Source organism: Falco naumanni, chromosome 11 (genome assembly GCF_017639655.2).
Source record: "Falco naumanni isolate bFalNau1 chromosome 11, bFalNau1.pat, whole genome shotgun sequence".
NCBI classification, from domain to species: domain Eukaryota; kingdom Metazoa; phylum Chordata; class Aves; order Falconiformes; family Falconidae; genus Falco; species Falco naumanni.
Genome location: NC_054064.1, coordinates 16,191,610 through 16,208,953, shown reverse-complemented (window position 1 = coordinate 16,208,953; position 17,344 = coordinate 16,191,610). Strand labels below are relative to the sequence as shown.

The window sequence follows — 17,344 nt, the reverse complement described above, 5'->3', positions numbered from 1 at the left end:
AAAAGATCCATACATTATGCCAGGAAAATACTCAGCAAGAATGAGAAGCCTTGGAAACAGAAATTCTTGACTCAGAGTCTGGTTGAAGGTCACTGCTCTAACACTGCAAAGTTCACTCAATTTGCATTTGATATATTGATACGTTAAGGAATTTCTGAGGTTTTTATGATCTTTTATTTCCTGCAAATTTGCCAGAGTTGAAAGCAAACATCAATCTTTTTGATTTCATAGTGTGGTGGAAGGGGACTAAAAGAAACACTTGACATTGTTGAGGGAGCTACTGAAAATATACAGACAAACTTTTTACTAATTTCTGTTAAATTAAAAAAAAAAAAAAAAGTCTGTATAAAGGAAAACAGAGTCAGATTTAAAGTTTCGAGTTTCCACACGAGAACTTCCCTATATATTAATAAGCCTACATGCAATTTGCTAGTTCACATCCTACTTAATAGCTTCAGAAAATCCCCGTTAGCTAATTAAACATGATTAGCTGGTATCTACTGACTTGCTACCTCCCCTTTATTTCAAAACAAACCTATGCTACATTAGTTTATTTTTTTTTAATATTCCATGATGGTTAAATGAAATAAGATTAGACACAGTTAAGAAAGCAGCACTAATCTGATGACACTACTCCAACAAATAAAGTGACAGGCCTTTCATTAGAAGTATACAGAAAAGACTCCAACAGTGACTAGATTATTTTCCTTCTTTTCAGAAACCCTTTTATATGACAAAAGCAGTTCTTAGCCTGGCATCTAATTATCATGCCAATCATATAATCCACTGCAAAGGATTACACAATGCTTGCACAATCTGGAGGCATAATTTACTGCAGGAACCAATAACGTGCTAAGATATGTATCTTCAGTGCAATAAATCAGGTAGTTGTCTACACATTGACACTGGTGATTGCAATCAGCTGCTGGGCAGGAAAAAAATATTTATGGGCATGAAATTAATGATTGCTTTCAAGATTTTTACACTTAGCTGTTTATTACACGAACTTAGTTTATTACTGAGTGTGACCAAAGAGAAGCACAGAAAGAAGCACTTGCTTCTTTACAAGCACTTGATCAAATGCACATACACAGAGAGTGTTCACCAGTTCACTCCACCATTATAATGGCTGCAAACTGCTGAATGATTTTCCTTGACTGCCTCAGAGTATTCTTTAGCCAGATATATGTCTCTTTCCCTAGCTGGCTGATGAACTAAAACCAGCTTTAGAAATACACTGCAGTTCAGCAGTAGGGACCATCAGGTATAGTATTCTTTATCTTTTGAAAATAAAAACCACCTAAGAATGTATGTCATTCAGTCACAGTGCCTTATAATTTTTGCCATCCAAGGTACAAAGGCACATCTCATTTCTTGGAAGTCAAATTTCTAAGCTCATAAAATGCATCTGCCTCTATCAATAGCACTTGCATTTTGGTTCCCTCTGTGTCAAAGCACAGTAGCTACATGGAGGAGACTAAAAGCTTCAGCCTGGGCAAAACCATCCCATAAATAAGGGAATGGTAAAATGAATTGCACCACGTGGTATTGCCTAATAATTACTAATGCATTTCAAAGTTCTTACTAACTTCTTCCTGTGCTGACAGCATGGCATACAGAAATAGAAACCACAGCCTCTGACCCCCGCACGTAGAACTAAAGCCAGGACAAGCAAGACAAGACCATGACATAAATCGCTGCTGTAGTTAAGTTTATCTCTGTATTTGAAAAACCTTCCTTTGGTGGTGCCTAGCCACTCTGCTATTACAGTATCATGGTGGTGAACACGCAAACAAGAAAAGGCTGAGAGAGATCAAAACAACAATATTCAGAAAAGGTATAATATGTATATAACACTATTTTACTAGGCATTTGTGAATAATGTATTGCGTGTTGGCACCCTCTGGTGTTGACTGCTGCTGAGAGTTAGTTACCATTCTGAGAAAAAATCCACTCTGTAATGTTACTAACTGTGGAAACGCTCCTGATGTACGTAAAGAACAGGATCCCATTATTCAAAAGCACAACACTGCCACCCCAAAAATAATATGCAGAAGCACTAGAACCCAATCGGTGTAACTTAAGAGTAAGAAACCTTTGTCTGAATATCTAAGAAAATCCTTGTATTTTTTATACAGTTCGGTGAAACACTCACTTCTTAAATATCTCTTTGCTTAAAATTAGCTATCATTAGAAGGTTCTTTGTTTCTTTCCAGTTATATTTTTGCTAAAAATAAGACCATTACTGGTGCAACATTAAAATGAAAACCTCTTTTTAGCATGGCTCGCTCTATCATCCCTCACAAAGAAGTCTATGCTTGTGCCATGACTGCATGCAACATTTTTCCTAAAGCAGAAACAAGTACAGTCATGTGAAATGAGCTCTAAGCACTACTGCTGTAAAAGTGGAAAAGCAGACATTACACCAACTGGGTATTACAGCTGCTGTTTTCCTAAGCCTTTTCTACCGTACTGCAACAGTATTAGATCACAGGCATTTACATGCAAACTTGTCTACATAGCACGTTTCAAATCCTTTCAGTCCCTCCGTCTCTCTCTCAAAGCAATCACTGCATCTTTTCACTTGGTAGTAAGGTTGACATAAAACTATCAATTACAAAACAAAAGATTTTCCACATATTCCTGTATTTTTCCTCAAGATTCTCCCTTATTTTTTTCAAAGGCAGATGAAAACATACGTTAAAATAAGATTATCTTCCAAATAATTCAGATTGACAAAAATATATAAAACCAATTCAGATGCCTGAAAAAAATAAAATTGCGCCAAACCTTATGCAACTTAAGAAAGATTCCTTAATTTGCAGACAGTTAACACAGAACATTTTTATGAAAAATGCAGACAATGTAAGATCTTACTATAAACATTCATCTCAAAATACAACATCATTACAGAGAAGATTTTTATTTTATTCTCTTCGGATTTGAGAATAGTCCTTACTCTCACATAATCACATTTCTTTTAATTCCAAATTTTAACAAACAGTACTAGCATACTGAGGAATAACTACTACAATTAAGATCCAAGATTAAGACCTTTCCAAATTTTAAACCCACAAAAAGTTGGTTCGGAAACATCTGCTAGCACACCTAATTATTTGTTATTAACCAGGGAGCACTGTTCATGACAATAAGAGGGTATTGATTAATAAATATACATACAACAGGTCTTACCATAGAAGAAGATTATCACGGTCTATTACATACTCTTAAAAATGTAAAAGCTTCTTGGCAAAAGACACACCTTGAGCAGCCTCATGCCCAATCAGCAGTCCGACCTGCCTAGGAAACAGCAGCTGATGAATCACAGTGATGATAACTGTGCAGTTTATTATTTTTTTTTGTTTTCCCCCTAAATCAAGGAGAAGCTGTATATTGTGCTGAGTAAACTTTTTCACACCTTAATTATTATTATTACTTGTCTGTTAGATGAAAAATGTGCCAACTATTTGCCAACGAGCCCTTACGAAATACAGAAATTCCTACTTTCAGCTGAGAGTTTTGCGGCTATTTCTTAAAAAAACCAAACAACAAAACAAAACCCAAACTTATTCAAGAAGAGTTTATTTATAAACTGGAAAAAAACTTGAACTAAACCAAAACAAAAAATTAACCCAAACAACAACAAAATTGACACATTTACATCAACACGAAACTATGCACAAGCTGAAAACACCCTCCACCAGTTCAAAGCTCAGCAGGGAGAGGCAAACGTAAACTTATCTGTTCCAGGCATCCCGTTTTATCATGTGTTGCTATTATTTGATAATGGAAGCCACTTAGGAGTTTCAGTCAGGATCATTCCCCCTCACCTAGGCTGTTCATCTGCCCCCAAACCATTTATTCTCTCGAAACCTAGATGTATAATTGCATCAGCAGACGGCTGTATTGAGGAGCCAGCGATCCGCCTAAGCGGCGCAGGCCAGTGCTGCGCTGCCAGGCACCTTCCCCTTGGCTGCAGGATGAACCCCGCCAGCACGCCAGCCCTAACACAGGACCTGCGAGCAGCTCCACCTCACAACTGGAGATGACATCACCTGTGTCTCCTTGTCTGTATCTAAAAGGGCAGCGAACAGCTCCCAAGTGAACTGGCTTTCTGTTTGACAGTAGAAATGAGAACTAGGATCCTTTTTTAAGAAAATCCTCTAAAAGCTCAAAAGACCAAAGCATCAGGTGACCTTTCCATGGACAGGATCTGCCCAGCCCGGCATGCTGGGCTGTGATTTGAGATCTGTTCGGTACCACACAACCCACCATCCGGAAGGTTTTAAAATTATCTACGCTATCCTTTTTCTTACATTATTAGCTCCAATAAATGGTATTTTACGCAATACTTTACAGTCTGAGCGTCTTCCTTACTGGGGATAATGAACCAGCATCTCCTGGTGCAAAACAGCAGGTCACTAGATGGCTTGTGAGTAGGGAGAGAGGTATGATGTCAGGAATGTTAAAATCCATGAGTTGAAAACTAATGATTTTATCATTTAGTAACTATATTAAACTACATATGGCTTGCAGGTGTAAATTCCCATGCCAGATGTACTTCACACAGACTCTGCCAGCACAGAGATTGTGAAACAATCTGATTTTATGAAGAAGCAAACTAGGTAGGTACAGGCTGTTGGGGACTGATTTTGTCATGTTCTACCGGGGACTGGCTGCACACTCACCCCAACCCATTCTGCACTGCAGGAAGACCCTGAAAAAACAATCTCAAACCAAAGCCAACCCCCTACCAAAGTTTTATTATCACCACTAACTTTACTCTCTTTCTCCACAACCCAGGTGTTTACGTTTCTCCTCTGCCCCTTCTGTTCACCTGTCCCTTCCACTGTACTCCCACATCTTCCAAGAATTCCAACCTAACTCCTCTGCCAGGTTCCACTATTCTAACTCCGTGTGAACGTTACTTGTCCAGCCTGCCCAGATACCATTCCTCACACTTGCACCAAATACTGCTTCGCTCTCTTCTCATTCTGATTAATAACAAAAACCCACACAGCTACCTCTAGTAAATAACTATATTGTTCAAACCCAAGATGCAAAGCTATCAATCAAAAAACTTAAGGCCTCTATGTAACTAATACCAATTAGACAGCAATTGATACCAAACACAGAAAGTGTCCACCTCCTTTCCAAACCAACCATGAAGAGGATTAGTCCTTGATGGTACATCATGAAGCCATAGTCCCACTTTTAAACATACAATAGAATACCTGTCATCACAACACCACCAAAAGCAAGTAATAATTTTGTAGCAAGCTTATTGAATAAAGGCCACTTTTATCAAAATGTGATTGAAATTTCCCTGAGCCTCTTACCTGGGTGTAAACGTCTACCCAAATCTCTGTAATTTCAGATGGAGAGTGTGATAGTATTTATTTCAGCTTTTTTCAGACTATTTTTCTGGATTTCACACCCTAGTGGCTGCAAACTCAAATATTAACTACAAGTCATGTACTGCAATAATAATATTTCTTACATTATTTCCATGGAGGGTGATGTTAATAAATAAAGAGATCTTGTTATTAGTGACTCCTATGAGTTCCAGATATCACTGACTCTGGAAGCTGCTTGTTTCACTTTGCTGCAGAAATGACTGGTACCTATTACTAATTCAAACAAACCAAGATACAGTTATATAAATGTATATCGCAATTCTGAACACAGTAAATTAATTTTTGGGGTTGCTAAGTCAATGCTTACTGCCTGCCAGCATTTTTGGAAATAAAAGTTAAGGCCCCTAAAAGAACAAAAGACATTATTTTACTTCAATGCTAGAATTGAGGAAAATTCACTGCTGATTTAGAGTGGCAGAGCTAAATCTGCACATTCATCACAAAGAAGCCTTTGTGTCTGCTCTGTCGGTACAGAAGAGCCTTTCATGTGCAGCTTTTTGTTTCTTCATACTGTAATTTCTGCAGGGTGATAAGTTGCATTAACTTCATGACTGATTTTATGAGACAAAAATTGGACGGAAGAATATGGAACAACGATTAAGCAAGGATTAGCTATAAAAATCACTCACTAGTTTAACACTCTTCCACTGTGGCTGTTAAAACAGAAAAAAAAGTTTTACTGATTGATTACAGAAGTGCAGGATTTGAGTATTCTGCGTTTAAGCTAACTGCAAAATTGCAACACGGCATTCACTTACACAATATCTAAATGGCTTCCAAAACGTATTTACTGTGCTTAGCGACATAAAGCATGTTTTATTTTTACATCTGTCAGCCTTGAAGCACTGATGAAACTATAATAATCTGTACTGTAATATACCAACACACAATGCAGCTCTCTATTTACGTACTCCTTCCAATGAAGATTCTCAAGAGCTCTAATTCAACTGGTGTACGGGGAGCTTAGATGTATCTGAGGAAAGTGAAAACAGCAATTCTCTTCAGCATATGGTAAATTAAGTCTTGCAACCGTAATACAAATTAGCCAGATTCCAAGTTGGCCAGTACAGGATGGCAAATCTGCCTCAAACAATGAACATGGTCTATTGTAAACAGCAATAAATTTAGCAGATCTACAGTTCTGAAAATATTAGTCAAACGACATTATATAATCACCACCATTAAACAATTTTCTGGATGGAAAATAAGAAAAAGAATAGAGAGAGAAGAGAGTAGAACCCCAGATGGATAACTCGGAGCTAACCTGGCTCTGCTAGTGCCTGCCAGATGTCCTTGATCAAGCTGCTTTAACCACGAGTCAGTTTACCTACACCTGCAGTTCTGCAATCTATCTTGTTTTACAAAACCGTTCAATATCATTAAATTGAATTTTGAAAGGCTAGAAATTACTAAGAAAGCTACAATCTAAGTATACTTCCCAGGCAACTGCTATGCTATTTCTATTATTCATAATCCAAATGACATCTTAGTTTTCCAGCTGTACACAAACTTCCAATTCCTTCTGTTTGCTTCCCATACTGTAAACATTTACGTATGGGCACTTAAGCTAGGCACCCAGCTGAGCTGCTTTCACAGAGGAAGAGTGAGATCCTCCCCCATCACAAGGATACCTCTTCACTGATCCCACATCATCACTTCTCTTCAGATTACCATAACCCTTCCTCAGGATGTATCCTCTCCTATCCAAGTCTCTTCTGCTCACTGAAAGGACTGAAGAGACACACCTGGGTCCCTGTAACCTTCACCCTCCGTCCCAGAGCTTCACAGGCTCTCCTGGTACGTCCTTGGGGCCCATGCAGACATGCAGCAAGGAGCAAAAGTCTAAGGCAATCCTTGACAGTTTCTCTGTAGTATCCTGGGTCCAAGCCCCAGCACTCAGTAAACATGCCAAAACATCACGTTCAGGGAGCAGATGGGTGCTTCCATCTTCTTTTGGGATTTTTACATTTAATATATTTACTCTTCAGTATAATAAAAGCTGTTGTTACAGAATGTTTGATCATTGCACACCTCTTGGCTCTACAAACTGGACAGAAAATTGACGAGAAAATGTTATTTACTCATAAAAATATGTATTCGCATAACAATTTTTCATAATGAATTTTTTTTTTAAATAAAGGAAAAAAGACAGACATGCCCGTTTCACATGAAGAGCTGCTTGTGTTCTTTATATTCAGGTCATGGCAAAAACTGGAACTATCCATTTGGCTGGCAGCCTTTAATTTAATTCTGTTAAAGTGAATTCCCTCACATTTTCATCAGAAAAGAATTTACAGCAGACTGCAACCCAAACAGAATAAAAATCACAGCTCCCCCCATCTGCCTATCATTACCAATAACTCCATAGCAAATAATGTCCAGTTTCCTTAAAAAACCCCAGAATTTAAAATGTGTTTTTGAAAAACACTTATAATATAGTAAATACATTTCACACAATATGTGAAAATTTTTCCTAATCCATGGAGAAAATAGCTAGCCGTAATAAAATTGTAAATTCTAAACAAGAATTTTTTACAGTGTTGTGGGTAATAATTTATAAAATTTGAAAACCATGTTTCAGAGTTAACCTATTATGGTATACATCACCCACTTGTGAATCTGAACCTCCTTTGTTCCCATGTACTCCACTTCCAAAGTATCAAGAAGGTATACCACTGCTTTTCACTGACCTATCACCCCTGTCACTACACTGACCGCAGACCCGCTTGGGCTCCACAGCCTTCCATCACACCCTTCCCTAGCCTGTGCGTAAGTGCCAGGGTCTCTGCCCCTATGACACAAAATTCAATCTACTCCTGTGCATCTCTGACCGACACCCCAGTATCAATTGTATCAGGGGGAAAAAAAACCACCCTGAAGTCTTCTCTGACTGCTTACTACAAAAATAACGGTAGATTTCTACCTGTAAAAAAAAAAAAAAAAAGAGAGAGAACGCTCCTTTTCCCAAGAAGTAAAAGCGAAGTTTCTACAACTCCTGTAAAATGGGATGAGCTTTTTTTCCCACTCAGCAGACAGCATGCAGGGACGCCAGAGGCCTAAGACAGTGGTGATGTCCCATCTGCCACATCTTTTGATTCAAAGGAGCTGGACTATCCATAAATAGCTCCTTTGTAGTTCAGCTGCTTTGTCATCTTCCCTGCCCACTGTGCGTGTGTGAACCACAAGCTGCTGAACATCTCTGCACAGCTGTGCCTGTGCAGGGTCAGGCGCGCAGTCACGCTGCCTTCACACTTGCCAAGTGGGAGTAAAGGAACGAGGAAGATGAAGAATGTCAGCGTAAAGTTAGAAGGCTTTGGGTACTGACTGAACCCTTAATCAATTCCATAGAGTTGTTACGGCGCTAAAATTCTGCAGAAAACCAAGCGGGGTATCACCCTCACTTCACCTACAAGAAAATGTGAATGGATTTGCCAAGGCATGCTGCAAGGCCAAGACAAACACAGGGTTAGAATTTGGGAATTCCTGGCACCTAGTCCATTACCTCATACTGCACACTGACTTTAGCTACAAAAATCAAATTAATACATTTTGACACAGTTGCTTTAAGTGAATATCCAAGTACCTAAAGCAAATTTACAGAGAAACCTTTAAAATACAACCCACATTTGCTAGTTCTGAAAATCCACAGAGGGATAATTTTGCTGACAGTTTCCAGTATAGTCAAATCAACATGTATCTGGAACAGACCTAGTAAAAACTTGTTTGGGGAGGGAGGAGAAGAGCATATGTATAATTCTGGCTTAGATTCCTGACAAAAGGACATGATTTTTAAATAGTATTGTTTCTGCAATTAGATCAGAATCAGTATTCACATGGTATGCGGAGTCAGTCACTCATATTCATAACTGAGTGAAACCCAAAATTTAATCAAGAATAGAAGCTTTTCATCCTTTTAAAACAAGCTTGGCAAACTCCAGAGATGGCACTAGCTACACACAGCCAACCTCAGGGACACACTCGCTGCCCGGCGATGATCTGTGCAGTTGATAGGACACTCTGACCCCACATTAACTTCTAGCTCTTCAAGAAAAATAGTCCAACACAGTACTAGTGCCACATTCTGGGAAATTTAGAAAGAGCAATAAATCCCATAATATTAAAGTATCCCTCATCAAAGAGACAAGTCTGCAGCTATTTCTGTTCCTATTGCTGTTCAGAGGAGATCCTAATCAATGCGGATTAAAAGCTTTTTCCCCCTGAAAGGTAATGGCAACACTTAAAGCCTGGATTTATTAACCAGGGACATCGTCAAAGGAAAGGCTGGCAAAAATCACCTGTTTTCTCTGTTAAAGTGAGTGAGCATCATGCCAACTCTGTCCATTACAAAAAGCAAGGCACCCTGGGACAAATTCTAGTCTTACTAACATTGATATAGCCTTGAAATAACTCCACTGGCTTAGTTTTGTTCGTTCAGAATCAGAATGATTCTCACGAAAGCAGAAGTTAACCCAGTGTTTTTACTTACAAAACATTCCTGTCAATCTGCACTGAACCAGATGACTGCACCGCGTCACTGCCTAAACCCTGCGCATCATTCCCAGAGCATGTGGGTGAGGAGAGAAAGAAAATACTGCATTTAAACAGTGCAGGAGAAGGTAAGGATTTTTTAAAGATTGTTTCAAGTTCCTTATCTTTTAATTGTACACTCAAATTCTTGCTTTTAATCTGCATACTTGATGATGAGCAGAATTTGTATTTTAATAATCTCAAACTACCATACCTTAGCACATATGCTAGGAAAACATGTTCTGCTCCTCTTGATTATTTTGGAAGTCTTAAGACCAAATCTGTATACTTGATGTTAGTTTTCTAGTATTTGTTCTTCATGCAAACTCTGGCAGAGGCAGCACAATCTTTATCAGTGTCTCAGATTTATGTGGCCAATACAACTGCTCCATCCTTACAGAATGAAGAACCAAGTAACTCAGCTGAGGAAGCAACTGATAAACAGGCAACAGGAGAACTCCGTCACCCAACAGCATTTAGTAAACACATAAAAAGGAGAAGGGAAACTTGTTGAAAAGCAGCTAAGCCATCTGGGTAGATTCTATTACATATCTTTTGCCATTCGGGTTTGATATATGGAAAGTGATAAATAAAATAAGGTACATAATAATAAGGCATTTTCAGAGGAAGCTGCATCTCAAAATTTGTTCTTGTCTTAAAAGAATAATCAAAATTACCTTGTAGATTACTACTTTGTACACCACCATGCGGAATAAGAAGGCATCTACTGTCTATACTTTACAAAAGTGACAATGGAGCAGACTGCCTACAGTCACACCGCATGGTAGTCACACAGCTGGAATAAGAGTCCAGTAGCTCGGGATCAAATCACTAGACCACAGATACATACTTTTTTTTCTTTTCCTGAACTGCATAGGAGGAGCTGAGCTATAGTGTCATCTGAAAAGCTTTAAAGGAACAACTCGACTGTGGAAGTATTTGTTGGCTTGATGTTAATTTAAAAAAAAACAAAAGCCCAGATGGTTACATCTAGATTTCAAATGTAAGACAAGAACAAACCTTTGCACTGTCAACTTTGTCTTTGATAATTATTAACTTAAGGATGTAGTCTTTAAGACTGCTTTGGCCCTTAAGGTAAACTGAGGTGTATTTCCTGTAAATTTGAGGATTAACTTGAGACAAACATAAGTGTTGATTATCACTTTGTTTGCTCTTAAAATTACAAATAACATAAAAAGAGACTAGATAAAATTTCGTAATACCAAAGATACAACCTTAAGATGAAGAACTACTTAAAATAAGGTGAATGAAATTGTGTCTAGGATTTCACGCACACATACACACACAAATAATTTAAAAAAGGTGCAATGAAGGGAAACAGAAACAGCTGCAACACAAACTGAAACCCGGCCTGACACGGGGAAGCCAAAGATCAAAGGTAGTTGTAGTTAAGAAAATTCGTTCAAAATGCATCACAAATGAGTACTTGCACAGAAACAACTTAAGGAAAGTAGACAAAAGGACAGTGAAAAGATCCACATGAGAAATGGTTTGAAAAATTAAAAACTTGGGCTTATTACCAAACCTGAAATATTAATACAAAGCAAAAGAAGAATGGCTTTTCAGAATAATATAGGAAGGCTCTTCTTTGGCAATACAAATACATAAAAGTTACGCTTCTGAAATGCAGTGGAATACAAGATGAGTGAAATGCAGAACTATGTATCACCACCGAAAAGATGCTAGCAGCTAATTCTCACTATGTTAAGCTAGAGAACTATATTTACTATAAAGCTTCTTAGAGAGAGATGACTGTACTCCCAACAAACACCTGTGGAAGCTCTGTAAATTTGGAAATTGCCTTTTAATAAATTCACTGAAGCTCAACCCTTACCAAAATTAATTGGATATACAGTACACAATGCACTTTCTTCATAATGACAGAAGTTAATGCTGAAAAAACCCAACTTGTAAGCTCTTTCAAAACCTACTTCAATTGTGTAATTAATTACTAGATATGTATTTCTTCTTAATCAATGGAAGAGTACTATAGGAAAGTGCTATTTTTAGCCTGCCATTGGTGTATTTGCTGTCTTGTGTCAAGGTATTCCTACCTCAGCTTCTCCTCCTATTTAAAATTAGCAAAATGGCACCTAGCTGAGCAGAGTAAAATTTTTTAAGTAACTAAAACCAGCACAACTGTACTCCAAAAACTTCTACTCCCTGAAACAGAGCATAAAGTTGAAGAGGAGCTAAGATGAAAGTCAGCCTGCAACAGAAGTGGACTTCAGACGGTCCCACGATCCAGGTCCAGGCGTCAGCAAAGGTCAATCTGGTCTGTCGGTTTTGCCTCGGACACCCCATTCTCCTTCCATCAGGAACTGACAGCTGTCCTGTTTCTCGAGCAGCAGCTCCATCTGCTGCCCGAAAGGGAAGGCGGACTTGGCATTGGGACTACATTTACAGAATAGGAAAGGAAACCGATCTGAGTAACGAAATATCGCTGGAAAATTGCCAAATGCTTCCACAGTCAGTCCTCCTGCATGAACGGAACCAAGGGCCAGCCTTCACCGCGTCACAATGAACCAGAATGGAAATATGAGAGGAAAGAACAATCCTATGAGTGTCAGGGTTCCTCACTCATCACCTTCGGAACTAGCCTTTCCACAGCAAACCTTGATCCTTCACTACCTGCAGTCACGTACTGCTGCGTTGTCCAAAGGTGCCGTGTTACCAGATCACACGGGTGAGGCACTGACACTCACTTCACCCCACAATAAATGTCCCCAGGTGTTCACAAGCTGTAGGATGTTTACGGCAGTTCTTACTTACAAATGGTTTATTTGAGTTGCACAAACATTTACCTAAGCTTATTATTCTCAGTTCTTCAAAACGAAAGTTACACTTCTTTTATGCAGTGCAGGGCCTTGAGGACTCAAATTAAACCTTCCACACTTTGCATTCCTGTACCAGGAACACTATGAAGAGTTCTGTCCATAACTGTTGCGGCAAGACCATATGGACCCAGAACTTGTAAATTTTATCAGACCCGCTCTGAACCCCAGTGATTCCTAGTCTGTGTTTACAACAGCTCTGGCTCCACCGGAGTTGGTTAGCCGGGGGGTGTACCTCCAATACGCTACTCGCTGTAACCCCCGAACCCTTCCAATAACCCCCCAGTTTCTGAGCAGCGTTGCCGGAGCTATTTAATAATAAGCCAGCTCATGCGCTCTGGCTCACTGCTGGCCACGGGTGCTGACTCCACAGCAATCACGGGGCGCACTACCAGCATGCCGTCATTAACTGGAGTCACCTTGGTTATTCATTACACTCGTATCTCAGCCTCTGACGCAGTGGTTGTTAGATTGTGTATCCTAATCAGCTTATTTCACATCGATTTGATTAGCGTTCTGGTTCCTCACATTTTAGGGTGCACTTATTTTCTTGGGTTTTCCCACTCTCCTGGATACCAATACTTTTAAACTATTGTGAAATGAAACATGAGATTCTCACAAAACCATTTTCCTGCATAACGTAGGCCATGGCACTCCAGAGCAGATGTCCTTCCAGTCCTGTCCGGTCCACTCCAGCCCCAGGTCACGCTCCTGAGCCCTCCGGCTGGCAGCCCCGCGCCCCCTCGGGTGGCCATGGGACAGCTGAGATAGGCTTTGCCTGGGCTCAGGATTCAGTTCTGGGAAGGATTCAATAAAGAATAACCTCATACTCTTATTATCTTTTGGGGTTTCTAATATACCTACTCTTCATTAAAAAAATTACATCAAAGACTTGTTTCAGACCATAATTACAGCTTTTAAGGAAAAATCTTGTTTTACTGAACCCACCACGGGTTTTACTGTGATTTTAGGACAGATATAGTTCAGACATTGTTCCCTGTAACAGATTTAGTAATAGGCATTCACAGTGTTTGGAACAATGATCAAGTATATTGTAATTGAAAATACTGTCACATAATAGTATATTATTTCCTAATTTATTTTCTTTTTTTGTCCTTTCCATTTACAAGGTTTTTTTTAATGTCTCCAAAATACTCTCACTCACTAATTTCCAAGTGCAATTCCCACACCCTCTTTCTCTACCTGTCAACTCACAGCAAGTTTCTGCAGTGTCTAGCAGAAATTACAGGGCCACATTTTCACTGGTCGCCTACGTCTTGTGTTTCAGATTCCCACACAGTTTTTTTGTCTGATGTGGCACAGGAAAGCCAGCAAAACCCTGCAGTGCACGTGATGTCCAGTAAACATAACACCAGTTTTCTAGGTTCCTTTAATTCAGATGCTATGGTTTAAAAACAAAACCAAAAACCCCATAGTTAGACTGTCCCTAAAAACCTACAGTGCTGGAAATCACCAATGTTAAAATAACATGTTTCCAAACAACTTTAGAACCGACCTAGTGTAGTTTCCATATCCTTGATGCTGTAACTGAAAACTTTTTTGCCTGAATTGTTCACATTTACTAAACGCACATTATAAATAACTGCAACGTCACAAATGTTCATATTTGTTAAAGCAGAATCATTTGATCCAATTCACCAATGTATCACCTTCATCTGTGTAAACAGATTCAACCCTATAGAGATGTCCATATGCAAACTGAGGGGCGTTTGGAGGAACAGCTCCCCAGCATAAGGCAATCGCGGAATATAATCATATTCCTCCAAACGTGAGGATTAATATTGAAAACTCCCAAGTAGGATGATGACTAATATTTTATATTGACTATTGATGAGCTTAAAAAAAAAACCCAACAAAACACGAAACAACGGCGCGGCCCTACGGGGAGCGCTCAGCATCAGCTGCGGGCCCCAGGCGGCACGCGCAGGCTGCCTCCAGAGCCGTTGACACTCCGGCTTTGAAGCCCAAACCTATTCATACCGGTTAAAAAAAAAAAACAACAACACCCCCCCGAAAGCCCCTTCCCCAAACCATCCGACACCAGACCAAGCGTTCGGCGCTCGCGCAGCCCGGGCCCCGCGCAGCCGCACGCGGGGGCGCGGGCCGGTGGGCGTCGCGCGCAGGCCCTATGGGCGGTGTGCAAACACTCCAACAGGTGGCTCCGTGGCGCAATGGATAGCGCATTGGACTTCTAGAGGGTTGAAGGGATTCAAAGGTTCCGGGTTCGAGTCCCGGCGGAGTCGTGTTTGCCCTTTTCTTTCACTTTTTCCCCCCCCCCCGCCCCCTCACCCTTCTGGCTGAAATCCCCGCGCCCCTCTCCTGTCCCTTACCTCACCGTCGGAGCAATCCGGTCGATCGACCTGCGCTTCCCTGCGGCCGGCTCCCCGGGCCCGCCTCCCGCCGTGCCTGACGGAGAGCGGGGGAGGCGGGGAGCGGGCGGAGACAACGGCACCGGCCTCCATGGCCGGCCGCCTCCGCTCCAGCCTCCGCCGGGCCCCGGCGGCACCCACACGCTTCACCGCCACCCAGAAGGGTGGCGGGCGGAGGACGGGTGCCGCGCCCCCCGCTCGACTCCGCCGCCTCCCCCCTCTCGCCCTCAGGCGACGCCCGGCGCGGCGCCCGCCGCAGCCCTCCCCGCCGCGGGGGGAGGGGCGCCCCTGCAGCCGTCCCGCCGCTTCCGCGCGCAGCAAGCGTTTGCAGGCGCCGCCAGCAGGCACCGAGCAAAGCGCTGCGGCGGCAACGACCCTGGCGAGCGGGCCGGTGCCTGCACAGCCGCCCGCTCCCGCGGCCCCGTTCCCGCGCCCGGCCGGGGCAGCAGTTCCGCTGGCACAGCGACGGCGCCGCCACCGCCGCACGGCTGAGCGCGCAGCCCCACCTGACCTCACACCGGCTTTGCTTCCCAACTTACACGTACCTATAGATCTAAGCAACAACCGGTAGATCGAAGTTGAAAAGCCATTTCCATCAGCAATCAAAAAAACAAAAAACAAAAACCCCCAAACAAATAACAAAGATTTGTCTGGCAAAATACAACACAGTAGCAGCACTGAACAAGCCTTGATTTTGCTTAGGACTGAATAAATTGCGAATTAATTATTTTATTCACGATTTATTTTTTTTCAATTTCTATGTGTTTTAATAGCCTCTTTTTATTCCTGCATGTATGACTACAGCCTCTTTTCCAAACTTAATAGTTTCTTTAAAAGCAGTAAAGGAAAAATCCAGGTAATTGAAAACGAGACACCCCTGGGAACAGCAACCGTAACCATGCTGCTGCATCTAACCCCCTCAGGAATGCCAGCTCGCTATAAAATACACATAGCCCTTCACAGAAACATCGAACTTTCCCAGAATTTGAAGATAAACAGCAAAACCAAAAACCTCTCTACATTAACCCCATTAAAAGCAACTCAATCTTATCACAGAAGACAATTCATCTGTGTTTCAGTCACTTCCAGCAATGCATTTCCACCCAAACGCCATTTCTTTTTCTACTTTTTGTATTTAAGGATTACTAGATAAGATTTGCTTAGTTCCTAATGAAAGAAATTTGAAGGCAGATATTTTTTACATATACATTTGCATGTTGCAAGCAATATTTACATAACCGATACTGTAAAAATGCAAAAGAGTTAAGGGCTACAGTCCAAAACAAAAAGGGAAAATTCGCAGGTTGGAGGAGCAGGACACTTCCTAGGGCTAAGCTCAGGGACAGCTCTCCTGCGATCCTGCCTGGGTAACAGATTTTAATGTGAATGCAAGCAGAAAAGTATAGGGACACAATTCCATAAAATACTTGCATGAAGATGGTTTTGAGGAAAATTTTGCATGAACAACATCGTATCTCAGAATGCATTAAGAGAACTGGGAGAAAAAAATTCAAGAACTATAGTAGGCAATATAGATTGGGCAGATGCTGCTTGTTACAAGTGTATGGAGTAATTAAAAAAAGAAAGCAATGCAAAGAGGCAGTTTAATAATCAATAATAATCCTTACATCTGACTGAATATTAAGAACTTTTTTACCATGAGGAGAGTTGAGCAGTGGAGCTCTCGGAGTTGAGTAGTCTCCATCTGTGTACGTTTTCAAGGCTTGACTATAAAGCCCTGAGCAACCTGGTGTAACCACCTGGTGTAACCCTGCTCTGAGCAGGAGGCTGGGCAGGACAAGCTCTCACGGACCCCCACAGCCTGCCTTATGGGCTCCAAGTCTCAGCAAGACCCACCCAGGTAGGCTCCTGTGATGAAGACAGGACTTGTTAAAAATGAAGAGATCAAAGTGGTTTTATCACATGGAAAACAGCAGTGGTAAGAAGACCCCTTCAGTTTTGAGGAGACTTAAGTTGATTGCAGAGAGATTAAGACCCTCAAAAGAAAGAAAGAGGACAAAGTGTGAACGATGAGAGCATGACAGAGAAAGGAGAAATATTTCACCTGTTCCTGAGCCAACCATGCCGCTAGTGGCACCACCTCAGCCACTGTCAGCCTAACCCCTCTTCCTCACAGGCTTGTGGTTGCAACATC

The 17,344-nt window shown here is 41.1% G+C and overlaps 1 protein-coding gene and 1 non-coding gene across 2 annotated transcripts in view; one reads left to right on the top strand and one right to left on the bottom strand.

The window, feature by feature from the left end:
- Nucleotides 1-15,389, bottom strand: part of BCAR3 (BCAR3 adaptor protein, NSP family member) — a 109,212-nt gene extending 93,823 nt beyond the window's left edge. Inside the window, exon 1 of the mRNA XM_040610291.1 lies at nt 15,151-15,389. The gene's annotated coding sequence lies outside the window, so the exon portion shown is untranslated. The remainder of the gene's footprint in view (nt 1-15,150) is intronic.
- Nucleotides 14,978-15,063, top strand: TRNAR-UCU. The gene is given in 2 exon segments: nt 14,978-15,014; nt 15,028-15,063. It is a non-coding gene; the product is annotated as a tRNA-Arg (tRNA).
- Nucleotides 15,390-17,344: the final 1,955 nt, after the last annotated feature.